The 6,263-nt window shown below is 30.6% G+C and overlaps 1 protein-coding gene and 1 pseudogene across 1 annotated transcript in view; one reads left to right on the forward strand and one right to left on the reverse strand.

Moving 5' to 3' along the window:
* Positions 1–6,263, forward strand: part of LOC122628030 (flotillin-2) — a 99,890-nt gene that overhangs the window by 11,614 nt on the left and 82,013 nt on the right. The window lies entirely within an intron of this gene.
* LOC122627476 overlaps positions 1–6,263 on the reverse strand; it is a 7,889-nt pseudogene that overhangs the window by 906 nt on the left and 720 nt on the right.

Consider the following 6,263-nt stretch of genomic DNA (forward strand, 5'->3'; position numbering starts at 1 on the left):
GGACGGAACACGTCACGTAGGTAAAAAAGAATTACCTGTTGCCGCGCACGTATACCATGGCATTCAGGACACTGCTGCCACCCAAAACCTTTCCGCGTGGCCAATTGCACCTGTCTCCTACCATTGCAAGACAATAAGACGATGTCATTGATGGCATGGTTTGATATTTCCAATCTAATTCTGATAATTGACCGTAGCCCGCGAAAATTGGTATATCAGAAATTTCGTTTTCATTGTCACCAGCCTCTATTAACAATATGCTCCAATTGGACACTTCGGATAACCTTGAGGCTATCACCGCTCCAGCACTTCCACCTCCCACCACGATGAAGTCGTACATTCTTTTTATCTAGAGAATTTATTACCGAAAATGATTTACATCTTATTCATGTTTAGAAAAAATGATGATCGAAAAAATTGAAATAATAATTTACCTCGCGAATATTTTCCGGAGGAGATTCAGGATCCATTTTGTCGTATCTGTATAACGATAGTCCGATTGCCACAAGTGGAATCAAACCAACTCCTACGGCGGATGTCGTAGTAATTAAGGAAACCAAACCTATTGTCATTTCCTAGATTTATTCACCTTGATTTTTCTAACACAATATGGTCGTAGTCCGTTTGTAATTCTTCGAAAATAATTATTTACACACTATCACTGTATGTTTCACTAAGTATTTTGCTATCCGAATTTTATAATTTTTAAATCACAGACACTTTCTTTAGTTCATATATTATGTTATAAGAAAGAACTTGTTTAAAACACGTACGTACTTTTCTCTTAAATATACCGGCAAAATGTACTGAGACTAACAGTAGTGCAGAGAGTTTCAATGTCGGCGGTGTGTTGAATACTGAGAGTGAAATCTTGTTAGATTCTCGTCCGTCGAGTACTAGGTGAGGACGATCGTATAGCTAGAAAGAAAGAGTGTTGAAATGTATTATCAATTTTTTCAGAGTGAAACGAATTTCTATTTGACTCTCTACTCTTATATTTTATATTATTTTAAAAAAAATCAGAATATGCAAATGTGCTGGAATATTAATTTAGGTTCTTTATTAAAATTGTGTAGACTTAACTTTTGAAAGAATGAAAAGAATTAGCTCACCATTCATTGTCCAAATGAATTACAATTGAATTGATTGATGGAATAGTGGGGGATAAAATGTTGGTTCACATGTGCAACGTATATTTTTGGTGCATACGAATACTCTTTCGTTGACGTCACGGAAGAGAATCCATTCTCGGATACTTTCACCTTTATGTGATGTATGTGTTGTATACTTTTTCGTGCGTCTTCTTTGAGCTATTTGTGAAAGTGGTCTTAAATTACTTGAGTAAATAGTACTAGTTTGATTATTTTTATTTAGTTTTCGTTATTAATTTCAATAAAAAAAAGAAAAAGACTATTTTTAATTTGTTTTTAGATGTTAATTTCAATAATAATAGTAATAGTAGTAGTAGTAGTAGTAATAATAATAATAATAATAATAATAATAATAATAATAATAATATATAAAAAAAGGATAAGAAAAGTTGTTACATTCAAGTTACATTTCACTTCAAGACAATGTTCCAGTGCCTTCTTTCGGTGCTCCACTTTTCCTTCGAGCGTAAGAAGAAAGGCTGGTTCGGCCGATTCTAACTAGTTCTATATTGGTCTTATTTGATTTTACGTAGAAAAATATTTTTATTTTATTATCTTTTTTGCACTTTAAGCACTTATGTCGCACATATCGCAAAGAAAAATGCATTTCTCTCTATCGAGATGCGCGCTGCATTTTAATAAGTCTCGAAGAAGTGGAATCTCTCTTACATACACTCTCTCTTTCTTCCTCGTTCTGATGTAGAATTGATATTCCTCACGAAGAACAGCATCGTGCTCAAAGAGTTATAGTAGGATATCTCTTGTTTTTTTTTCTTTTTTTTTTCTTTTCTAATAATGAATGAAGACGATTATAAACGTAAAAAAAAAATATTGATGAAACAATATTCTTCAATTTTATTTAAAAATTTAAATATGTCCCATCACAGAATTATTTTATCGACATTATCGCGGTCAAGAAGAGTGAGTGAACTAAGAAGAGATTTCACCTGTAGACTTTATCAATAGATTTTGCTTGGAGAAGGTATTCTATTCTCAAGAAAGTTATTCATGTAAAATTACATTGAAAATGTAAGTGAGTAGAAAGCTACAATGTTCTTAATCTTAAACGCTTTTTCAATCGATACTATAAAAAACACTTAAAAAAAGAAGTAATTCCTTTATTGAAGTAATAATATTAATATAAGCTATAAGAATGTGTTTTCGCAATAGAAAATGAATCCGAATTGTCTCGATCTTATTGTTATATTTTCGTTTATAAATTCGTAATAAAAACAATCTGCATATTTTATTTGCATATTGTTAGACACTATTTTAATCATCTATAAAAAATTATATTTTCATAATAGCAAATCAAGTGGTCTTATCGATTTAGACGTTCGAGAAAGATTCGATCTATTTAATTTTTTTTTTATAAAAACTATGACAGATAATACAGTTTGATTTTTTTTTAATTTATTAGCTATTCATTATTTACAAAAGAGACATACTTATGTTTTTTTTTTATACTTTTGTTCCTTTATTGTGTAGTATTTGACGTTGAAAACCTCTACTTTCCGTATCTACTTTCAGTATCTACTTTCCGCAACAGTGCTTCTTAACGGCGAGAAAGATTATAGGTCGTAAGTTGAAAAAAATTTCAAACGGATTCCTTATTTGTAGGAATGTTACTATTGGAATGACTAGAATCAAAAAGTAGAGCATTCTGGAATATTTAGTACCGATTTTTATTAAATTTTTCTAGAGTTTAGTGATACTTAAAATAAAAAATTTTAGAGATATCAAGCTGTAATAATAGTATATTGATTATCTTCCTTATCTATGCTACATATCTGAAATATGAAATTTTTTAAGTGTGAAAGAAGAAAAAAAAATACAGTATTAATGATTATGAATCCGATAATTCATTGTTAAACTTTGATTCGAATGAAGAGCAATCTATATTATTTGCTCGACATCGACTTTATATCTCATCTTTTTATTTCTCATTTGAATATAATCATATCTAAGAATTTCATTTGATTTATTTCGCAGAGAAACAAGACAAGTGTATCAAGTTTAATACATTCAAATCTCTATTTGCGAAATTACCTTGACTTTATCATAGTAATATATATTAACAATATATATTATATCATGTATAATTCAGTTAATATAGATTAAAAGGAGAATTAAAATTTTTTACAAAGTTCTTTTTTTTTTTTTTTAATATCTCCAGTCTTTTTTAATAATGGCGCTTGCTTTCTCGCCGATCATGATAACTGGTGCATTAGTATTTCTATTAATAATGGTAGACATTATAGAGGCATCAACGACTCGTAAACCTTTTACACCGTATATTCTTAATTTTGGATCCACGACAGCTGTTGCATCGTTTCTTGGTCCCATTTTACACGTATCCACTGGATGATACATGGTGAAGGTAAATTGTCGTATGGTCCACTTCCAATATTCGTTTATGGCGGAAAGAAATCTTTGACAACCTGGTAGTTTAATAGAATATGGTCTCGAATTAAATCTTCGAAAGGCATTTGTGTTTGAAACAGACATAGCAATTTATATACCGTCTGTTAGGATGTCTACATCTTCTTTATAAGCGAAATAATTCGGAATAATATCAGTATGAATCAGAGGATTCCTACTCTTTAAGTGACTCGATCCGATTTTGAGTTTCAATAAACTGATGTTTAGGTATACAATTGTTTAATAAACAAGTGTCTGCATTTTTCAATAGTTTGAAGACCATATTGTAAACGCTATCTTTCAGTCCGAAAAACTCATTGTTCCACAAAACCACTGTTCTAAATTCATTATAAAAATTGATAGAAGTTGATAAGAAATAAAACTGAATGTCCGAATAATCGCCAGGAGCATCAGTGTATTTAGAATTGTATGAAAACAAATTGATGCAGCAAAGATTTTCATTGAATTATTTTACAATTTTTTGATTCTTAAAATAAGACATTTTCAGGATAAAAGACTGTTACATCAAGATATAATAGTAATATATCACGTATTTTTGATAACGTCCAAAATTTATTTGGACATGTATTGAATTAATAGGAGAATTTTCATGAATGGAAATTTCAAGTGTTGAAACTGTACGATCAAATCGATTGAAAAATTGTATGTTTTCCTTTGATGAAGAAGTGAGAAAGAGAAACTGAGCTATGAAGGGTTGTTTACGAATTATAAATAATGTAAAATGGTATGATAATAAGGTACTTATAATGTACATTTCATGGAGTATAGCCAATAAGTATAGTAAAAGATGAGACAAAAAAAACATAAAAAAAATTAGCATTGAAGACCCAGACATAAGAAAATTACATAATCAATAAAATGGTATTACCTCATCATGTTCCGTCTATTAAATTTGATAATAATAAATATTTGGCTTTTATATAAGAAGTGATTGTCTATTATATAATGTTTGAAGCAAACGTCGATATAGCCATCTAGGTTTTAAAACACAAATTGCTTTTTATTTAAGTCAAGGACGAAAAGAAGGTGTAGTGAAAGAACATTTTATGTTATATTCAGTAAAGGAAAGATTAGAAAGAAAGGAAATTGGATCATAAATGGTTGAAGTGAGATACCATCAATCCACGAATGTCACTCTTTTTACATTAAATTGTTTTCAGTGTTGGTAAACTAAATTAATATATCAAAGCGTTGGTTTTTTCAAAACGGAATTTGCAGAAAAATATTAATTTTTTAATATACAATTAATTTGTTTAGAAAACTTGACCAATAATGTGATAAATGGTCATTGTGAATTGACAAATTGCACATTCCCAGTATTCATCTATGAACATCGTAAGATGTTTACAATTTAACAATGATTTACTGTACAATCTTGCCCTTAATTTTTTCAAGCTACTTGTTTCAGCAAATGCAATTGTTATTTTGACTCTTCGTAATACATTCACATCATCAGGATTCATTAAATAATCGTGATACATTAACGGATAATTCAGCAAATTTTTCGAGTTTAATTTCACATACTTACGAGATTTAGGTCTGAGGATCATTGAAATAATGCTGAAACTGTCATGATTAATGATCTCGTTGTAGGCGTTATCGTAAAAATCATTCGTTAGGCAGAATGCATTTGCTCTTACATCAAAAGGGTTATTAATCGTGGCAGAGGTAATCATAAATTTCATGTCAGACTAATCATCGGTTTTATTGGCGTTTTTGGAGGATAGAAAACCTACTACTTCCAGACCAATGCTCGAAGCTAGAGAGCCTTTTTCGTTAATTGCATATTCCAATATAGCGTTTAAGTTCGTCAAAACAGAAGTCTTCAAACTGATATTGTAGTCAACGAGGAAGATTAGACCACCTACGCCTATATGATCTTGAAGGTTCTGTCCTACACCAGGTGAATCCTGGATCACTGGAATATTAAGATTTTCGAGGTGATTCTTAACATCGATTCCAGATAGCATCAATAATTGAGGAGTGTTTATAGCACTTACCGAAAGTATAACTTCTTTCTTCGCAAATATGACCTCAACATTTCTAATATATTTTGCGCCATGGCTTTTTTTCTATGAAATATGCGTAACATGACTCTATAACGATAGGTCAAAATTCTTTTGAAAAATAATGGAACGTACAAATGCTTTGGCTACACTTGATCTAGTGCCCTTATGCTTTATATATTGAAAGAATGCAAAGCCTGTTTGTCATTCCGCATTTATATCCCAAATGTTACAAGCCATTTTTTCTGCAGCTTGAAGATAAGATAGACTCAGAGAGGTATACGGAGAATCTTGAATGGTTAATTAACCTCTTATAGAAACAATTTTTTCATGAAACTAAATGTATAACTCAACATCACTGGTAATGTCTTGTTATCTCAAAACATTAATCATCCGAATCTTCCGAATTTCATGAATGATTAACATCGTAGCTTACCTGTGCTATGATATTTGGTGTTTTGCGCTAAATATGGGTTTCTTTAGTTCTTTGATTTGTTAAAGTATGGGAGTACATTGTCGTATGCCCATTCTGGATTACCAAAACTTTCCCATTGATCGAAATCATGACGGTTTCCGCGGATATAAAGCATTGTATTAAGTACGCTTGAAACACCTAATACCTAGAATCAATCGAATGAAGTGATAATATAATAATTTTAAGTAA

The sequence above is a fragment of the Vespula pensylvanica genome, chromosome 3 (genome assembly GCF_014466175.1).
Source record: "Vespula pensylvanica isolate Volc-1 chromosome 3, ASM1446617v1, whole genome shotgun sequence".
NCBI classification, from domain to species: Eukaryota; Metazoa; Arthropoda; class Insecta; order Hymenoptera; family Vespidae; genus Vespula; species Vespula pensylvanica.